Source organism: Callithrix jacchus, chromosome 14 (genome assembly GCF_049354715.1).
Source record: "Callithrix jacchus isolate 240 chromosome 14, calJac240_pri, whole genome shotgun sequence".
NCBI classification, from domain to species: Eukaryota; Metazoa; Chordata; class Mammalia; order Primates; family Cebidae; genus Callithrix; species Callithrix jacchus.
The window spans coordinates 72849839-72871741 of NC_133515.1; the positions used below are offsets into that span (position 1 = coordinate 72849839).

The 21903-nt window shown below is 45.7% G+C and overlaps 1 long non-coding RNA gene across 1 annotated transcript in view; it reads left to right on the plus strand.

The window, feature by feature from the left end:
* Positions 1–1472: 1472 nt before the first annotated feature.
* LOC118147345 (uncharacterized) overlaps positions 1473–21903 on the plus strand; it is a 59301-nt gene continuing 38870 nt past the window's right edge. The window contains exon 1 of the long non-coding RNA XR_004733647.3: positions 1473–1590. This is a non-coding gene — a long non-coding RNA (uncharacterized LOC118147345). The remainder of the gene's footprint in view (positions 1591–21903) is intronic.

Genomic DNA, 21903 nt, shown 5'->3' on the forward strand with positions numbered 1-21903 from the left:
GGAGAAGGGCTGAACTTTCTAAACTTTAAGTCTCCTCCATGGGTTGGGAGGTGGAGACACTGGAGAAGTTGTTTTCAAACCAGCCTGGAATTGAAGGGAAGCTGCTGCCGATTTGCTGGAGGAAAAGCCAGAAACTCCAAAGACCTGTTTTCAGCCACTAAACAGCAAGGATCACCAACTCATGGGGGAGGCACAGGGTTGTCCCTGCCAGCTTCTCCCTAGGGAGTTTCCAAGTGGACTTTGCTGTCCCTTCTGTCGTCTCTAATTTTCAGATCCCAGACGGCTGAACCCTGGAGAGAGACAAAGCAAGAGAGAGACTCCTCAGTTGTTATTAGAATGCTTTGCTTCCTGAATAACAGGCTGCTTTGAAAGGGGGGAAAAAACTTATCTGGATCCCTAGTACCTGTACAACTGTACATGGCAGCCCTGTTTTTTGGGGGTATAATCTTGGTGTTCTTTGGAGAAAAGGCACCCATACTTTCTGCCAGAAGGATTACAGTTGTTTAGAAACTGCTTATTCCATTTGGTCATTCATCCATTCATGTATTAGCTCATTCCGTCATTCAATAAATATTTCTATGTGTCATGCTCCCTACTTGGTTCAGGACTGTAGGCAGAATAGGACCCAATGCTTAGGTAGACAGTCAGCCAGAGCCCTCTGGAATGAGGAAAGTGACTCTTGATTCTGTCCCTACAGTGGGCGCATCCTCTCTGTCAGTGTTCTAAACAGAAGAGTCTTGTACATGAGACGTTGATTACTCTTTCAACTTTGGTTGTTTCCTTGAGTTTTTCACTGCTCTATTTCAGATCTCCCCACGGTCCATAACCCCAACTGCATGGTCTCCTCCATATGCAACTCCTGCTTTTAGAGAAGGCAGGCAATGTCGGCTCTGCCTCCCAGGTAGCTTCAACGCCGCTGCTCCCACCAATGCCCTCCCGCCCTCGATCCCAGCCACAGTGTCAAAGCGAACCCCTCCGATTTCCCTCTTGATCCCTCTGCTCTCACCTTCTCCAGAACCCCCCCCCCCACCGCCTGTACCACAAAATTCCTCTCTCCTGCATCTGCTCAGTCTCTCGTTCTACCAGGACTTCCGAGACCTGTCCCTGTGCTGTGGGCTTTCCCCTCCGAGGCTCAGCATGGCCAGGCTCTTGTTGGCTGCAACCTCCTACTGAAGGAAGGGACAGACTCTGTCTGCATGAGCTGGGATCATTCCCTCTCCTGCCATGACGCGGCCCCAACACTTTCTCCTGCTGCTGCCTTTCCTCTTCCCCATCTGAAAGTAGCCATTTAAAAAGGACCGAAATGGTCTTCATGAGGTTTAAGGGGTTTATTAGTTTGAAAAACCATGTTCCCTGTTTGGAGGAAGGGGAAACAGCCGCCTTCTTTTCACATTACGTCAATTCGCAGGCGTCTGTAATTTACATTTTTTTAACTCAAATGTTCAAAAATAATGGAAAGGCTTGAAAAAAACAGATGAAATAAAAACTGGGGGAAATGTGTATTATACAAAAACCAGACCTGTGAGCCTGAGGCGAGACGCACGGATGACTTGGGGAGCTGATTAATGAGGCAAAGCAAAGGAAGCCCAGGTGAGTGTGGATGCCACGCTTTCTTCACAGTTGCTGATGCCCACGGGCTGGCGTTTCATTTCCCACGCACAACTTCACGGATGGTTTTCATTGGGAAATTTTAGAGCCACTCATGTTTCTGCTCTAGGAGAAAAGACCCCTGAGCTGTGGAAGCTGGGCAGATGGGAGAATGCGGAGGGAGGACTTGGAGGCATGGAGAAGAGGACCCTATTGGGTCCCAGCATCAGTTTCTCTTAGTCCTCCAAGTCTTTTCTGAGCCAGCCTTGCCTTATTTAGTCCCTTCTTTAGTTTTTCCTCTTTCCTCTGCCTCATTCTCTGAGGAAAAAGGAGATGAGGGTCAAATGGTTAAGACCACAGTAAGATCTAAGATAATCAATTAAAAGAAAGAACCCAACTTCTAGTTACAAATCAAATAATTGCTTACAAAATAACTTATTTTATTTCCACATATAGTTTTTTTCCCCCACATAGTATGTCTCTAAATCCTGTGTCATTTAACATTCCTTTGGCAGATATTTTAAGCACATACCATATGCCAAGGATGGTATTGACTTAGAGGATCCAAGGAGACCAGAACAGACATGGTCTAAGCTGCCTGCTTTGGTGGGGACGGTGGGTTAGACAAAGTGGTCAGTGCAAAGTGATGAGGTCTCTGACAGCAGGAGTAACAGGTATTAGAGCGGCACATGTGGGAGTGAAGGGGTGGGGATGGGGGGCTAGGAAAGGCTCCTGGGAGAAGTGACTTTAGGTGCTGGCAGAAAGAGTAGGACTGAGCCAGGGGGGAGACTGTGCCCAGGCCCAGAGGTAGAGGCTATTGTGAGCACACGTTCAGTCGACTGCAACTGGCGGGAGATAGACAAGGAGGGGCAGTGAGGGACCCAACAAGGCAGGCTGTTTCCAAGGAGCTTAGACTGAATCCTGTGGGCAATGTGAGGCCTCTGGTAGAGTTTAAAAACAGTAGAGTCTGAGCAGTAGAGTTCACATCTCTCAGAGTCACTTCCGTACAGTGATGCAAGTGGCTTTAGAAATCATTTGATAAAGTTGAAATCAGATGATAAAGTTGAGGCCAGGGGAGGTAAATCCAGTCACCCCTCTTACTATGATTGTTACCAGCTGATGTTAATTGAGAGCTTACAGACGCCAGCACTGGGCCCCGTGATTCATAGCCTCAGCTCGCTCACCCTCACCACAATCCTCTGGGGGAAGTACTAATGTCCCCATTTTTCAGATGAGGAAACTGAGGTCCAGAAAGTTGAAGTAACTTGCCTTAGGCCACTCAGCTAGCAAGAGTTGAAGCCAGTATTTGAACGAGGTCTGTCCGGCTTCATAATCTATACTTTCCCAGGTTTCCAGAATTCATAGTTGGGCTGGAATTTAAATCCAGGCCTCCTGATATTGGCCTGCACCAGCACCTCAGCTGCTGCATCGCATATACCCGGCCCGCTTGCTCTCTTAGAAGGTGGGAAACTACCCTCACATCATCTTCTCTGCTTCCGTTGGCCGTGTCTGCACCAACTCCGTGGACTTCATCGTCATAACCGTCGCCTCTGAATATACTATTTTTATATCATAGTCTTCATCTGTCGCCTGTGAAGTATTTCAGAAAGACTGTAACACACATGCAGTGTCACTGTTCTGAGGAGGACCAGAGAGGGACTCTGGAAAGCTGGAGGCGGGAAGTTCCAGGAACATACTTTGAACAGTCTTGTGGGATTCTTGAATCTGTTGGCTAAGGACATGGGCTCAGGTGGCAGGGTAGCCCCTTTCAGCCTGAGCTTGTGAGCTGGCCTGTCTCTGTTGAGTTCAGCAGTCCCCAGGGCTGTGACCTCCCAGGGCCTGGCCATGGTGGGGCCAGCTGACAACTCTGGGACTGTCACCTTCAGGTTCTGTGGGGGCCACGCTGCCAAGACTGGGGAAGCCTCGGGCACTTGTCATTGCTTCCTAGCTAATGACCTCCTGGCCTGGCCACATTGAAGCTAATTTCTGCAATTAGGGGGGCTTGTTTTCAGAGGCTGAAACGGGAACTTTTCTGAATTAGCTTTTATGGTTCAGAGCCTTTAATTTGAGATTTAAAAAACATAGCTCACCAAAACCAAATAAACTGCAGCTAATGAAATTCGCAGAAGTTCTCAGAAAATGCTTCTTACTGGTGCTCCTGGATGATTTATTGACAGCCGGTTGTAAAAACAATCTTATTAAAGGTCATAATGTTGGGTAAAAAAAAGCTCTTTAATTTATAGCGTAATTAGGCTTCCCCCAATAGCTCTGCGGCCAGGGCTGTCACTTAGGGCTCCGAGGAAGCACTTGGTGTTTTTCATTATATCACAGTGAAGGAGCACCATGCTCCTAGAGGGCCCACTGACTTGCTCTTTATGGCCCTTTTATTGCTGCTAAAATAGTCAAAATAGGGGGTTGATTAGAGCCGACTGATGCCTACTGATTATGGGAACACCTCTTGTGTGGGGAGGGAGAAAAGATGAGAGGGGCTCAGGACTTCAGGACATGCATCCGACAGGAAGAGATGGGCGGTGAAACATGCTGGGAAAGTGTGACCAGACCTCTGGGCTCTAAACCAGGCACTGTGGGGATTGAAGGCTGACCCCAGACAGACAGGGCTGGGTGAGAAAGGGGAAGGGAAGGTGCTAATGCCTCAAGGAAGAGGACAATCCCAGGGCAGGATGTGTATGGGAATGAGAACCTTCAAAATGCTAATGAGTCCCCAGGTGGAGTACAGCTCTCAGCCTAGCCTGGTGGTGGGGAAACAGCCCCAAAGGCTAGAGGTCCTGCCTGCTGCTGCCTTCTTGCAGAAAGAAAAGAGAGGACTCAGTAGTGGTGTATTGTGGTGGGGGAGGGGGAGATGGGCAAGTCCTGGTCTCTGGAAGCTGAGCCTGGGGACAGGGTCAAGTTCCTAAGTGTGATGTTGAAATAGGACCTGCTCCCCAGGGCTGTGCTCGGGTGTGAAGGTGCCTGAAAGGGGTGGGAGTGTGTGTGGGCAGGTGTCACACAACCTCAGGGATGGCTACCAATGGCCAAACCCAACAGATATTGCCACAGGGAAGGGGTGGGTGACTCCGAAGTTATGCTGGCATTCCATCTGGCCTGGTGCTGACCTGACACTAGAAGGTTGTGGGCTGCTGCTTCAGAATCCACCTTACATGTGGAGTAAGTGCTCTAGGGTGCATCTGGGGCCTTTCCCTTCCCTCCCCTTCCTTCCCCTCCTCTCCCCTCCCCTTCTCTCCTCTCCACTTCTCCCTCTCCTCCCTTCCCCTCCCATCCCCTCCTCTTCTCCCTCCCTTCCCCTCCTCTCTGCTCCCTTCCCCTCCCCTTCTCCCTCCCCTCCACTTTGCTCCCCTCCACTCCCCTCTCCTCCTCCCTTCCCTCCCCTTGCTTCCCCTGCCCTCCTCTTTCCCTCCCCTCCTCTGCCCTCCTCTTGCCCTCTCCTCCTCTCTTTGTCCTCTTTCCCTTCTCCTCCCCTCCTCTTCTCCTTCTCTTTCCTCCCCTGCCGTCCTCCCCCTTCCCCTCTCCCTCCTCTTTTCCTTTCCTTCCCTCCCCTGTCCTCCTCCTCTCCCTTCCTCTCCCCATCTTCTTCTTCCTTCCCTCTTTTTTCCCTCCCCCCTCTGCTCTCCTCTTCCTTTCCCCCTCACCCCCTTCCCCTCCTCACTCCCCTTCCCTCCCTTCCCCTCCCCTCCTCTTCCCTCCTCTTCCCTCCTCTCCCCTCCCCTCTCTCTCCTGAGATTTATCAGCTGCTCAGTCTACCTACTATCCTACATGTAACTGGTGAACACATCTCAGTATCCTGACACCTGCTCAACCTTCAGAGGACTGAGAAATCAGATTTCTGGCTCCTTGAAGCTGAAGGTCAGACCTAGGCATGTGGCTCTCACTAATGGGTGCGTGCTGTGGAGATGCAGCTATTCTTTCATGCTCCTCCTCCTCCTTTCTCTCCCACTCCTTCTTTTGCAGTTGTGTGCAAAAGGTTTACTGGGGAGTAATATTGTGAAAGGAAAAAGGGAGAAACAGGAGAATCAGGTAGGGATCTTGAGACCGCCGTGCAGATCTGACAGTCTCTTCTGCCTCTTCTCACAAGGTCACTGGCTTCCCTCCAACAAGTGGGACAAGCAGGAAGGATCACTGGGTTCTGTAGAGCTGAGCTGGGAGAACTTTGTCATAGAACCTGGCATTTTGCTGAGGGACTCCCTTAGATATTTTCCCTCTTAATTCTAACTCCAGCCAGTGGAGAGAGGATGAGACTTGCTCCTCAGATCAAAGTTCATAGTTGTGGCATTCAAAGTTCACTCAGTGAATGTAACTGAGCACCTGCTATGCGGCAGGCACTGAGCAGGAAGGTGGGCTTATAGAAATGAACTTAGGAAGTTTCCAGGTTGAGACAGAGGTGGAGGAGGGGCATGATGTAATCGATCACATTACCATATGATAAATGCCGCTGCTAACTTTACACAGGAGCTAAGGGAGTACAAAGGAAGGAGGAGGTAACTGCTTCGTGTGTGTTTAGCAGTTACTGCATGTGTGACGCGTGTTGGAGTGTGTGTGTGGTGAGTGCATGCACGTGAGTGTGTAGTCTGTATCAGTTAGGTCAGTGTGATGTAATGTGGATATATGGGTGTGTGAGTGGGAGTATCTGTGAATGATGGTGTATTCGAGTATGTGAGTCGTGTGTGATGCTGTGGTGTGCGAGGGTGTGTGAGAGTGCCCGTGAGTATGTGTCAGGGATGTGCTGTAGGAATGACTGACCTCAAGGACCACAGCAGCCTTTGCAGAAGGTGTAAGTGCCCCATGGGAAGGGATGGCATCTGCTGTGCTGGAACCCAGGGCCTAGCATGGTGCCAGATGCAGGACATGATCAGTAACCCTTTTTTGACTGAACAGCTGCCCCCACTTTTCTGCAGTGCAGGGAACAGAATCCGATCTGTTAGCATCAGCTGTGGCCTTGATTTCCTTTCAGGAGGCTTGTCCTCTTGGACAAAGAAACAGAGCAGGATTTCTTTTTTCTTTCAGATGTTAGTAAGTGAAGCTAGAGGGTAGAAGGATAAATTCTTGAAACAATTAGGTCCTAGTAATGTCCTGCCTCTTTAAATGAACACCACTCAAGTCAAGGGTTGTAGTTCATTTTACTTGGCTTCTATACACTTTGTGTACTTTCTAAATCTTCTAAATTGTTTGAGTCTGAGAAAGGGGTTATTAAAAAGGGAATCTGACTTTTCCATGTGCACTTGTGCTGTGATTGTGTGAAAACTCTCGGGGTGCTGCCGTGGACTCTTGGGTTGAATTCAGACTGCTTGCCTCCACCCCGCCGCATTTTCCTGCCCCAGCCCGCTGTTTCTCCTTCTGGCCCTGGAGGCTCCTGCCATTCTGCCTTTGGGCTTTGTGTCTCAGCCTCTGTTATTTGTCTTCTCTTTGATGTCACATTTCCAGGCTGACCTCTGCCTTCTCCAGCAGAGCGCAACTCTGGGACTTACCCTGGGGTCTCGTGCTCTGAGACAGACGTAGGAGCCCTCACTTACTCTGTGGGCCACAGGCTCAGGAGGAAGCTGAACGGTAAGAATTCAACATGCTGATGTCTCTGAAAAATCTAGCTTCTCCCTTTGGATTCTCCTGTCTGTGACACAGTACCCCCTCCCTCTCTCTGCTTAGAAGCTGGCAATTATTCATCATTTATAAACTGAAGATAATCCCATTTCCTGATGACTCCTGCAGATCAGGGATTGGAGGAGAAGGGTTTCTTAAGAGCTTCCATCCCCATCTGCTATTCACAGAGGAAATAACTCAAATGCCTCTATTTCTCAGCTATGAACTTCTAAGGTCTGGTTCTTTCCAAACAGATTTCTGTGTATTAAATCCTTTAATAATGGCAGTAGTCTTCTATCAGATTTTAAACCCAAAGGACAATTGTTCCAGGTACATTTCAAGCTACATATGGCAGACAGCTGTCGGTCAAGACCACCAGACTGTGGGGCAGCAGCGCTTCTCTCCCCAGAGACCTTCCCTTCTGTATTTCCTTTGACCTAGGGTGAGGTTGGAATTGGAGTTAAAATTAGGGCTGAGGGCAATCTCGGATTTACTGGACTGGGTGTTGGTGTGGGAGTTATTTCAGTTATTTTATTCAGGATGAGCAGTGGGCTAGTGAGGCTGAGACTTGGATTCAGATGGCTATGGTATTAAGCACAGAGGGTCAGGTAGGGTTAGGGTTAGGTTGGTTTCATCAGGGTTCCATGCGGGTCTGGGGTCAAGGTGTGGTTGCTGTTGGGGTCAGCGTTAGGGATGGATCAGGTGCTTTGCTGGACTCTTGGATGCTCATTGGTGGGGAAACTCCATCTGGGGGTTTTGCCACCTGATATGGTTTGGCTGTGTCCCCACCCAAATCTCAACTTGAATTGTAGTTCCCATAATCCCCAAGTCTTGTGAGAGGGACCTGGTGGGGGTAATGTAATCATGGAGGTGGTTACTCTTATGCTGTTCTTGGGATAGTGAGTGAGGTCTCACAGGATCCGGTGGTTTTATAAGAGGCTTTTCCCCCTTTTGCTTTGCATTCTCCTTCCTGCCACCATGTGAAGAAGGTGTTTGCTTCCCCCTCCACTGTGATTGTAAGTTTCCTGAGGCCCCCCCAGCCCTGTGGAACTGTGAGTCAATTAAGCCTCTTTATAAATTACCCAGTCTTGCGCAGTTCTTAATAGCAGCATGAGAACGGACCAATAAACCACCTCTCAATGTTCATTCTCATGGGGCCAAACCCTTGGTCCTGCCATGCAGTTTTGGGCTGAATGAGCCAAGGGCATGCTGTTTTCCCTCTGGGGTTGTTTGGGGTTTTGGTGCCACATATTAACTCCATGGTAGCCTCCTGGGAGGCTTGGCAAGACCCAACCTTGGGGTTTATCTCTTCTGGCTCCCATAGAGGCAGGAGGGCGGGTGAAGGCAGCAGTGGATTTAGATGTTTGTCTACCCTCCTCAACTGCCAGGAAGTCAGGGTAGGACTGAAGGACTCAGTCGCAGGATCGGAGGCAAAGAGTGGGCCTGCTGGATCCCCGGGAGCATTCATGGCCAGACACAAACTCCTCCTGTCCTTGTACCTGGTGCCTGGATGACCAGTTTGCTCCCTTCAGGGACTTTGAAGAAATACCCGAGAATGACAATAAACTGATTCCAGTCCTCTGTCTCCATGAGGGGCCAGACAGGCAGCATCTCAGTGCCTTTCTGGGCTATTCCTGCAAAAGTGCACCAGGCAGACCAAGATACAGAACCCACATGCTCCCAGCCTATTGCCCACCACTGCAGACATGGCCATGGTCTGAATGTTGCCCCTTGGGTTTTTGCTCCTGCCAAGCCCACTGTTCCCCACACTCTAGTCACATTGATGCTACCCTAAGCCCCAACCTGACATGCCTCCATAGCTTTGCAAATGCCACTTATCGGGCTGGAATGTCCCCTCACATGTGTCTACAAGGTCCCCTCATCTCCGAGATCCAGCCCTTGTGACATTGCATTGCATGTCTTTGTTTATGGATTAAATGCCGGGACAGTGTCTTATTCATGCTGTATCCCCAGAACCTGGCACAGGGACTGGAAGAGAATGGATGCAAGGTCAATGTCGGTTGAAAGAGGGAAGATCGGGAAAGACCAGGCCCTCAGGCTAATGCAGTTACACCTATTTTATTAAGACAGGTCATTTCATAGAGCAGCTTTAGCTCCTCCATACTTTAAACATCTCTATGCATTTTTATTTGCTCCCTTTTCTTTCACTAGTATTGAATTTAGTAAACCTAACAAGTAACCATATCTAGGTGGTGTTGGGAGTAAGCAACACTCCAGAGTACATTACAGCTGCAGGGCTGGAAGCTTAAAATGTTTCCTCGTGCCTGTAGTCCCAGCTACTCAGGAGGCTGAGGCAGGAGAATTGCCTGAACCCAGGAGGCAGAGGTTGCGGTGAGCCGAGGTCGTGCCATTGCACTCCAGCCTCGGTAACAAGAGCGAAACTCCGTCTCAAAGAAAAAAGTTTCCTCAACATCACCGGCAAACAGAACAAATAGAGGGAAACTTTTCTGTTTCCGCTGGCAGTGCTTTGGCTTTCAGGAGCCTATCATGGTTTTCCCATATACCTAGGTGCTATTCCTCATTTTCCAGGGAGTGGCTGAAGATTTCTAAATCCAGAGGGATTCGTTTTGGTTTGAATGCTCTGCTCAGGATCTGTGAGACCCTTCTCAGGAGTGGGACAGGTGTGCACGAAGAGCTCATGAATCACATCCTGCTCCCATGGGCATCTCTTGTTACCTTTTGATGAAGAGTGAAAGGATTTTTAAAAAGCTAGTGATGGTTTATATGTAAAGGGAAGGTGGTGCGATAGGAGGCAGTGAGAGATTGAGGAAAGAACAAACCTTGGGCTGGGAGTCTGAAGACCTGTGTGTTGATTCTGACTGTTGCACCACCTTGCTGTATGACCTTTAGTAAGCCCTTTTCACCTTCTGTCCTCAGTTTTACCACCTGTGAAAGGAAGGAATTAGAAAAGCCTGCCCAAGGATTAATGTTTTTTTCCCCAAATAAAATCTTCTGCCTATGGGTTTTAGCCATTTTATGGGTCACAAACTTCTCTAAGAATCTGAGGATACTGTAGAAACTGGCACGTGCACACACACACACACACACACACACACACACAATCTGTTCCAGCATCTTGCTTGAGATTGATAGTCTAGAGTTACCAGATCTGCTTCTTCTATTTGGACAAGTTCTAACAATGTCTGCTTGGCTATAGAATTCCAGCATCTCTCCCAACATTCCCAATGCATCGAAGTTTACTGATCTGTTTCACTGATAAGTTCTTGGGGGTCCCTGGGATATAAGACATGAGCCAAGGGACCCATGTTTAGAAAAGCCTCAGACTCAAGGAATTTAGTTACATAACTGCAGCTTCTGAATCAACTGACAGTATTTGCTCTTTCTGATTTTCCATCTTTCCTAGAATATGGAAACGAAATCAGATTTGACATTGCCCCCTTCCTTCCATGACCACTGATACCACTCCTCTGCTCCAATTTCAGCCTCAAGAGTGGGTCCACACCTTCCTTCTTCTAAATGTAATTAAAAAGGTCCTTTGTGCTCCCTTCTTGTCCCAACTTTTCCTGTGCTCTTGTCTCCATAGTTCCATCGGAACTATTCATACCGATCAGAACCATTTTCCTTCTAGAAAATGAGTCCACTGGAAAGAATCCTGGTTGGCCATAAATTTTAGATCCCTGGGAAAGATGTGGTCCTTCTTGCTGGAGTCTGACTCAGAGATTATTGTCATGAAGTCAAGGAGTTGAAGCTCAGAGTCCCTTACTTGTTTAAATCCCCTCCAAGGACCTGAGGGTAAGAATCCTAGTATTGCATCCTAGGGGTGTTATGTTTTAGCAAAGTTATGGTAGTAAGATATGTGTGTGTGTGTGTGTATGTATACATATACACATGTATATAAATATGTATACACATATACAAATATATGTATATATTATGTGTACATTTATATAAATATATGTATACATTATTACATGTATTATATATATATAAATGTATACATACATATATATTTATATATGTGCATTTTTATGTGTGTGTATATGTATTTTTGAGACAGTCTTTTTCTGTTGTCCAGGCTGGAGTACAGTGGCATGATCTCAGCTCACTGTAACCCCTGCCTCCCAAGTTCAAGCCATTCTTACGCCTCAGCCTCCTGAGGAGCTGAGATTACAGATGTGCACCACCATGCCTGGGTAATTTTTGTATTTTTAGTAGAGATAGGGTTTTGCCACATTGGCCAGGCTAGTCTCAAACTCCTGACCTCAAGCGATATGCTGGCCTTGGCCTCCCAAAGTGTACAGGTGTGAGCCACAACGCCCCACCCAGAAGTCAGGTATTTTAATTATGACCTCTAAGATGTCTATCTTGGTTTCCTTGCCTTCACATTTCTGCTTGTGTAGAGTGGCCTTGGAGGGAGTAAGAGGAGTTTTTGGGATCCACTAAGGGGAGGCTGAGTGTGGGATGCTTTCGGTCTGGGTTTAGTGAGATGTATTTGTGTGGCCTGCAGTCAGTTCAATGGGTATTTAAGTTGTTGCTGGTCATCCATAATGGGAAAGGCCTGCGGGGCCTTCTCTGCACTACCTGGCATAAAGAGGTGCATGGCTGGAGGGCCTGTCACATTGTGAGTGTGTCTTTTTGCAACCCCATTTTCCCATTATTTGGGTAGTGGAAGGGAGACTAGGTTTGGAATGGTATTAGTTTCTTTCCTAGGGCTGCTGTAACAAATTACCACAAACTGAATGGCTTAAAACAACAGAAATACATTCTTTCATAGTTATGGAGTCCAAGAGTCTGAAATCAATGTGTCGACAGGGCTGTACTCTTCTCAAACGCTCTGGGGAAGAATCCTTCCTCTTCTCGTTCAGCGTTTGGTGACTGGGAGTTCCCTGGTTCATGGCCGTGTAGCCCCAATCTCTGCCTCCGTCTTCACCTAGCTGTCTCCTCCACGTTTGTGTCTCCTCTTCTGTTTCTTCTAAAGACACTGGTCATTAGATTTAGGGCTCATCTGGACAATCCAGGATGATCTCAACATCCTTAATTACATCTGCAGAGACGCTTTTCCCAAATGAGATCAAATTCATGCGTTGATGCAATTAAGATATGGACATATCATTTTGGGGGCTGTCAACTCACTCCAGAACTGTAAGCTAGTCCGGGAATTGTTTTTTTCATCAGAAATGTAAAACTGTAAGTCGTTGGTTCTTATCAGTGCCAAGTCAAGATAAAAATTCTTTCCTGCCAGAAATATATTCAATTATAAATGCACCAAACATTTTTTTCTTGATGTGAAGTATGGTTTAGTCAGAATTCATGAGTTTATAGGGCACACATTTGCAACAATCCCGCACACAGCTAAAATGCTTACCTATAAAGTCACATGTTTGTAATTTTCAAGTTATCACTGAATCATATAAACAATATTAAATTTTTTGCTTGTTTGAGATGAAATACGGACAGAGAGATAATATAAAACTCATAATAAACTACTACAATGAGAACATTGACAAACTAATGACTTGTCAATTAAATAATTTTTCAGATGAGTCACTGTGCAAGAAAACTGAAATACTATAGCTCATACATGAAAGGACCTCCGTAGTGTTTCCCCAAATATGACAATCCTAAAATCTTATGTATTACCAGTATCAAGGTATAAAGCTGAAAGTGATTTTTCTGAACCATCAGTAATAGAAAATAAATTTTGACCAAGCATGCTAGAGGAAAGCTGTTTTTCTTTTTTTTTTGAGATGGAGTTTGATTCTTGTTGCCCAGGCTAGAGTGCAATGGTGTGATCTTGGCTCACTGTAACCTCTGCCTCCCAGGTTCAAGTGATTCTCCTGCCTCAGCCTCCAGAGTAGTTTGGATTATAGGCAAGTGCTACTATGCCCAGCTAATTTTTATATTTTTAGTAGCGACAAGGTTTCACCATGTTGGCTAGGCTAGTCTCGAACTCCTGACCTGAGATGATCCACCCACATTGGCCTCCCAAAGTGCTGAGATTAAAGGCATAAGCCACTGTGCCTGGCCTGAGTTATTTTTCTATACCGTCTATAAAAAACGATACCACAAAATCTTTGATGTAAGAGGAATCCATAAAAGAGTACACAGCAAAACAAATACATTTTTCTCTGAAAGTATTACACAGGTTTTGTCAGGAAGTTAATTAATAAACATGCAATTTTTCTGGGTTTTGTGATATTTGTGGTATTTATCAGCTTAAACATTTAAAAAATTTAAACAATGTTGTGAATGATTTCCTTATTCTAAAAAAATACACAGTTCTATCTAATTTTGTATTCATAAACTTGCCTTCTTTTTCTTAAAGAACACCCCTCAGGTTATACCAACAACAGGCTCAAGTCATGAAACCTGGGGCAGCCTTGAGTTTGAGTGTTTCCTTGATTTTCTTGATGTTATTTCACTGCCTCTGTGGGTGGCTTGCCCTTCATTAACTAGCCCCTTTCTCCCTTGCATCCTCCATCCTTCCTTCCCTCCTGGTTCCTTTGCACACGTACACATTCAGCTTGCTCCCCACCTACGCACAATTCTGTCTTTGCAGTTACTTCTTCAGTGGCTAGACCTGCTGCCCGAGAAACGGTCACTGCCTCTGACCTCTCACCCCACCCTGTCCCCATTCTATTAAAACAGCTCTTTGCAGGGTCACTCACATCTTACTGATTGAAGCACCTGGGACAGCTTTGTCAGGTTGGGTTGACAGCGTGCAATGGTTCGCTCAGCCCTCATACATGGTCCATGTCTTTTGTGTCTCCTCCCCTTCATTGCATTTCAAGTGTTACTTGTTCAGTTTCGTTTTCCCCAAACATCAGATCCTAGCACACAGTAGGGAAGGAAAGAGGAATGAATAAGAACCAAGTGCCTACTACGTTCCAGTCCCTGTGCTGGGCATTTTCATATATTTCATTGATTTTCATATACCTTCACTTTATCCTTTCAGCAGACTGGATATAGATCATATTAACTCCCACTTTTAACCAGTTGGAAAGCAGAAGACCCAACCAATTGGGAAATACAAGTTTAAGTAACTTGCTTAAGATTTTACTATTAAATGGCATAGCACTGTGTTTGGACCCAAGGCTTGCCTGTTTCTCTTTCAAGTTCATACTGTCTACTAAGCTTTTCTCTCTCTGGATTCCTTGGGGAGCAGGGACACAACCAGCGTTTCTCAAATACAATTAACTGAGAGGGCCTTCCTCTTAAAGCTCTTCCACTGACTTTGCTGGTGCTCCATTTTCCTGATTATTCTCTGTCTCATTTCTTGCTGCCTTCTGTAGTTTCTCACCTCAAATTCAGCTTTCTTCTCTCCATTCTCTCCCTTGCCTCTGCCATCTACTCAGATAGCTTCAGCGGTCATTTCTTGGAGGTTGACTTCAACTGTAGAATTGCTAGTAGGATTTCTGGTCCAAGCTCCAGTCTTGCTTCTGTGTCTGTTCACCCATAATCTTCTCTCCTCTACAAACTATCTGCTCCCGACTTCCCATTTTCCCAGTCATGAATATTTTAAACCTGGGGAACGGGTGTCTTTTCTGTTCCTCAGCTACTTAATTCATTCAACAAACATTATTGCATAGGTATTATGTGCCCTGCACTATGCTAGGCCCCATAAATTCACTGATGAATAAGACACAGTCTCAACACTCAGGGAGCAATATTCTAGTCATAGTCTATTGATACTCTATTGTGTCCCATCTTTTGCCTTGTCACTGCTGTTTTCCTTGTTCTTGTTCTGGTTGGCCTGGTCTTATTGCCTATGGTCTCCATGCAGTTTTCTCTCTATTCTTTAAGGATAACAACACATTATTATATTTTATCCTCTGTTCTGAGAAGTACCGAGGACATTGTCTCTTTCTGTTTCGTCGGGAAACTTCTAGTCCCTTGGTAGGATTTGAAATTCATTCTGCATCTGCTAGCTACTTCTAGGGTGGATTTTTCATCCATCTTGTGGTGAGTTTGGTGAGTTTCTATTTTAAAGGGTTACACTGGCCCTAGGCATTGGCCAGTTTAAATTCCGTTTATAAAGGATCGTCAATCAATGTTGATATGGTCTGGCTGTGTCCCCACCCAAATCTCATCTTGAATTGTAATCCCCATCCCCACATGTCGAGGGAGGGACCTGGAAGGGAGGTGAATGGATCATGCAGGGGGTTCCTCCATAATGTTCTTGTGGTAGTGAGAGAGTTCTCGCTGGATCTGATGGTTTTATAAGGGAGTCTTTCCCCTTTGCTCTCTCTTCTCTTTCCTGACCCCATGTGAAGGAAGTCCTTGTTTCCCCTTTGCCTTCCACCTTGGTAGTATGTTTCCTGAGGTCTCCCAAGCCAGGTGGAACTGTCAGTCAATTAAACCTCTTTCCTTTATAAATTACCAGTCTTACGTATTTCTTTATAGCAGTGTGAGAAGGAATTAATACACGTCTACTTCCAGCTGTCTCTCTCCAGCAAATTCTACCTATCCTTTAAGGCTCTGTTCAAATGCCTGCTCCACTGTGGATTCTTTCCAGATCATCCCCATGCCCAACTGAATGCCATTTTCCACTAGTGGAGCTTTCTGTTGGTGCCTCTGGTTTTCAGCAATTACTACACTGTACTTTGAAATATAGAATTATGTTCCCTACAAGAAGGCAAGCTCCTTGTGGGTAGGGGCTTCCCTTTTCTCATTTTTAACCTTCTGGCTATTGAGCATTGTGCCTTGCCATAACAGGTGAGTTAATGTGTTTTCTGTAGGTTTCCTTTTCTTTCCTATTTCAGCCCTTGTGTCTACTCTGTGCTTCCTCTTCTTGCTTTTGCTCTGGCCCCATTCTGTCTGCTTCATCTCATATTCACAGAATGTTAGCTTTAAGAGAACTTTCAGATTGCCAAGTCCAGTGTTTCCTGTCCTAGGCTGATCATCAGAAAAAACTGGTAGTTTTAAAAGCTTATTTATTTAAAAAAATTATATTGGGTGCAGTGGCTCATGCCTGTAAATCCTGACACTTTGGGAGGTGAAGGTGGGGGGATCACCTGAGTCCAGGAATTTGAGACCAGCCTCGGTAACAAAAAAAAAAGATCCTGTTTCAACAACAATGAAACAAACAAACAAATTAGCCAGGTGTGGTGGCACCTGCCTATAGACCCAGCTTCTTTGGAGGCTGATGTGGGAGGATTGCTTGAGTACAGGAGTTCAAGGCTTCAGTGAGCTATGATATGGTTGCACCACTACACTCCAGCATGGGCAACAGAGCAAGACCCTGTCTCCAGAAAAACAAACAACCCAACCAACTTTATTGGTATATGTAGTATAAGCAGTAAAGGGGTACAGATCTTAAGTGTGTAGCTGGGTGAAATGTTATATTCTCGTAAGTACTATCCATATCAAAATACAGAACATTTCCAATATGCAGAATATTCCCTCATGTGTACTCCTAGTTTATATTAACCCCCTCAAAGGTAATTGCTATTCTAACATCTCACAATAAAATAATTTCATCTATTCTAAAAGTTTGTATATATACATACATGTGCCACCATACCTGGCTAACTTTTGTTTCTGGCTCTTTTCTTTCAATGTTTTTATCTGTGAGATTCATCCATGTTGCTGTGTGTATCTGTAGTTTATTTTCTTTATTGCTATATCATATGTTATAGTAGATATGTAGCACTGTGTAGCACTGTTGATGGCATTTGAATTGTTTCCAGTTAGTTGGTTATTACAAATAAAACTGCTATGAACATTCATGTACATTTTTTTTTGTGGATACTGGCTGTATTAATCAGGGTTCTCCAGAGAGATAGATCAGTATGATATATATATATATATATATATATATATATATATACACACAAATACACACACATATATATATGTGGGTGTGTACATATATGAAATAATGAATTGGATCATATGAGTAAGGAGGCTGACAAACTCCAAGCTCTGCAGTCAGCAAGCTGGAGACCCAGGAGAGCTGATGGTGTAGTTCCAGTCTGAGTGCCTGCAGGCTCAAGACCCAGAGAGAGCTGCTGTTTCAGTATGAGTCTAAAGGTAAGAGAGAACTGATGTTCCTGCTCAAGACAGTCAGGTAGAAGTCTTTCAGTCTTTTTGTTCTATTCAGGTCTTTAATTGATTAGATGAGGAACACACATGCCATGGAGGGCAATCTGTTGTACTCAAACTACCATTTCAAATGTTAGTCTTGTCCAGATATCCCCTCACAGACACACCAGAATAATCTCTGGACAAATGTCTGGGTACCTCATGGCCCAGTCAAGTTGACACATAAAATAACCATTACATACATGTTCATTTCTGTGGGGCCTCCAGGGTCATAGGCTCAGTCATAGGATCGTAGCCTTAGTTGATTCTGCCAAATAGTGTTCCAGTGTGATTAAACTGATTTACACTCTTACAAGCCATGTGTTAGCATTCTCCTTGCTCTACATTTTTGTCAACACTTGATATGGTTGGTCTTTTTTATTTTAGCCTTCATGGTGGGTTTGCAGTGATCTCAGTGATGTGCTCGAGCCAGCTTGTAGGGCTTGTGAGAGTCAATTATATACATCTCTTCCCAATTCTGCATTCAGTCATGTCACATTGGTGGCTTGAAATTGGCCATGACAGGAGTTTTCACACCAAAGAAATCCTGCAAATCAGGATTTTTCCCTGAAGTATTAGTTATTAAATGTTTACCAGTGTACCATCAGTAGTGGTATCTTATTGTGGTTCTAATTTGTCTTTCCCTGATGAATTATGAAATAAACATCTGGCCAGGCACAGTGGCTCACGCTTGTAATTCTAGCACTTTCGGAGACCAAGGTGGGTGGACCACGAGGTCAGGAGTTTGAGACCAGCCTGTCTCCACTCAAAATACAAGAATTAGCTGGGTGTGGTGGTGGGGGCCTGTAATCCCAGCTACTTGGGAGGCTGAAGCAGGAGAATGGCTTGAACATGGGAGGGGGAGGTTGCAATGAGCCAAGATGGCGCCATTGCACTCCAGCCTGGGCAACAGAGCTAGAGTCCATCTCAAAAAAGAAAAACAAAAAGAAACATCTTTTCATATATGTAAGGTTATTCATATATCTTCATTTATGAATTGTCTATTTATGTCTTTAGTCCACCTAAAAAGATAGGTTGGTTTTTTTTTCTCTTTTTTGCTGATTTGTAGGAGCTTTCTTTACGTATTCTGGTTATGACTTCTCTGTGAAACATACATTTCACGAAGATTTTCTACCAGTCTATTGCTTGACTTTGTAGTTTCTTTTAATGAACACTCATTTAAAATTTTAATCAAAGTATAATTTATCAATCATTTCTTTTATGGTTTGTGCTTTTTATGTTTTGTTTAAGAAATATTTACCTTAATCACTTGAGCATTTTTAAAAAGTACTGATTTGGGGGTTTACTGAATCAGGCTTTTGATTTTTAAAGACCCGTTTTTAAAGCTAATGCAAGTATAAATGACTTTGAGACACTTTCCAAAGTTTCCCAATCTTTTTTGTGATGAGTGAAATCTAAGTTTTAATCACAATAAAATGCTATGTTGTTTTTATTTATTTATTTTTTGAGACAGGGTCTTGCTCTGTCACCGAGGCTGGAGTGCAGTGGTATGATCTTGGCTCACTGCAGTTTCTGCCTCCCAGGCACAAACAATCTTCCTGCCTCAGCCCACCAAGTAGCTGGGGCCATAAGCACGCTCCACCACATCTGACTAATTTTTGTATTTTTAATAGAGATGGGGTTTTGCCATGTAGGCCGGGCTGATCTCAAACTCCTGGCCTCAAGTTATCAGCCTGCCTCAGCCTCCCAAAGTGCTGGGATTACAGGCACAAGCCACCGTGCCTGGCCTAAAATGCTATTTTCTTAACTACCAGATTAATGTGGATCAAAAGGTTGTATAACAAGATGTTAGCCTGAGATGTACAGAGACTGGCAGTCTCACACATTGTTGGTGTCTGTGGAAATAAATACCACATCTATAGAGAGAAATTTAGCATATTAATCAAAGCAAAAAAATACCCATGTGCATGTCCTTTGATCTGTCTGGCAGTTCTACTTCTAGAAACATACCCTGCTAGTATTCATGAATGTGCATCAAAAAGTGTGTTACTGTGTTCTATTTAGTGCAGCGTTAATGGAAAAAGATGGGAAATTACCTACATTCCTACCAATAGCCATGCAATGGAATATTAAGAAGTCAGTACAAAGGAGACACCGTTCTATATGTACACATATGGAATAACTTACAAATTATATGGTGAAGTGTAAAAAGGACATTGAAGAACAATGTTAAATGTCTTACCAGATATGTACAAATGGATAGAGTTTATACACATGAATATATGTACATATACACATTTCTATCTACATGCATATATATCTATATATATGCTAGTGTATTCAAATACATTTATTGAAAGAAAAAGAAACTTGGCTACAGTGTATGTCACTGGGAGTGCTAGTCTACTGTGCATCTTTCTAGTACTGTTGACCCTTATATACCACGTTCATTTATTACCTTTTTTGAAAGCTCCCTAGTTGCTTTGGATGATTGTCATATATCTCATATAAGGGGACTGAGTCTACAGAGTTTGGATCTAAGCAGGGATTGTGCGGGGCTCCTTGGTGCCCTCATTCTTCCAGAGAGTCAGTCACCCTCCCTCTCCTCCTCTCCCTGCCCTGTCTTGGCCTCTGGCTTTCAGAACCAGTTTGTTCTACACAATTTCTGCCCTCTGCCTGGGATCCCACTGTAAGCTGAGGTGAGCCAGACACACCCACTCTAAGGGTCTGGATGGGATGGAGAAGCAGCCCCACGTGCTGGACCAGCCCCTCTGGCCCTCCCTGAGGGTGATCTATGGCTTGTCAGAGGTGTGGGTTCTCACCACTTGAATAGAAAGCTTCTTTGTTCTTGGGAATGAAAATAACCCTAAGATAAATGCTGGGGCCGGAAGAGCCCAGGAAATGTTTGGCTCTAGCTGCCCCAGAGGCTCCTCCCTGGAGCAGAAGATCTGGAGTTGAAGAAGACAGGAGTGGGTTTCCCAAGGAAGGTTTTGGCCAAGAGTCCTCTGCGGATGGAGGATTGTGAGCTGTGGCCCCCGGAAGGTCCATGGGCTCTTCTCAGATGCAACTCAGCTCCTAACATTTGCCTAAAACCTGCTTCTATGGTCAGTAACCCTCTGTCAACCCACAGAAGCTACCCATCCCCCACCACTTACTGGATGGGACATGAGTAACCTCCCCATAACCTCTCCTCTTACCTGGAGGCTACCTTCTGTCTCCTCTCCAAAAACTCTCTTTTATCCTGTCTCTTCCTTTTGTCTTCCCATCCCCCTTTCCTCCTTGCCTCATGGAGCCAGAATTTTATTTCTCTGGATGTTGCTGAGAAAGGCGGGGTCTGGCTCTGCACCTGGCGGCTGCAAACCCCATAAAGTTCAGGGTATGACTCTTCCATGGACCATAACCTCCTCCCTTGCCCAGTACCAACTCAGGCCGGTCTGAAATGGAGGATGCCAGGAGCTTTCAGGAAAGGAGAAGGGGTGGGGGTGTGTGGGGTGGGGGTGGGGGGGTATTTCAGGTTGCTAGAAGTCTCCAAACAAAGCCACCGATAAGATTTGAAGTTGTTTATATTTCACCCTCATTCCTAAGGTTCTGGGGAAAGTATTTTTAACGCCGGAACTTTGAGCGGCGGCTTATGACTTCCAAGCACCCCAGAGAAACAGAAACCCACAATAGACAAGAGTAAGAATAGCATCAGAGTCCTCCAGGAAAGACAGGGGCTGCAGTCCCCTCTACTCAAACCCCAGCCCTGGCTCAGGAAGGAGGAACTTGGAGGCCTAAGTCAGAGCCACAGAAAGGACTTTAGAAAAGTCCTCCTAAGCCTCAGCCCAGGACTTCTCTTGTGGCGAACATGGCTTCTCTGCGTGAGCATTGTCAAAAGGGCTGGGAGGGGGGTTGCAAGAGGATAGAGAGGGATGTGGGGAGATAATGTGACTCCAGGATGTCAGGCAGGCAGAGCACCCTTCATTCAACCCCCTTACTTTCTGGGCAAGGAGACAGAGGCATAAAGAGCCCTGGGCCACGTCTCCTGCAGTGGGACAAAGCAGCCCCTCTCCTGGTACCTGTGCTTGCCTGCTTGCTTGCTTGCTTTTTCTTTATCTTTCTTTCTTTCTTTCTTCCTCCCTCCCTCCCTCCCTCCCTCCCTCCCTCCCTCCCTCCCTCCTTCCTTCCTTCCTTCCTTCCTTCCTTTTTTCTTCAGACTCTTACTCTGTCTCCCAGGCTGGAATACAGTGGTGTGATCTTTGCTCACTGCAACCTCCACCTCCTGGGTTCAAGTGATTCTACTGCCTCAGCCTCCCAAGTAGCTGAGATTACAGGCACACGCCACCATGCCCGACTAATGTTTTGTATATTTAGTAGAGACAGGGTTTCACTGTGTTAGCCAGGATGGTCTCGATCTCCTGACCTCATGATCCACTCTGCTAGGCCTCCCAAAATGCTGGCATTACAGGTGTGAGCCACCGTGCCCGGCTGCTTCATTCTTGCTGGTTAGGGCAAGTCTTTCTTGCCTGCTGGGGCCTACTGGAGTAGCAGGTTTGAAGAAGAGATTTTGGGACTGACTGGACCCTAAGGACAGACAGCACAAGGTGACCAGAGGTGCTCTCCAGCTCCAGCTTCCCTTCCCGCTGTGGGGGCTGGCGCACTCAGGTCTGGGAGCTTTCCCATTGCTCTGCCAGGGTTCCCATACCGTGGACCACTAAAGGC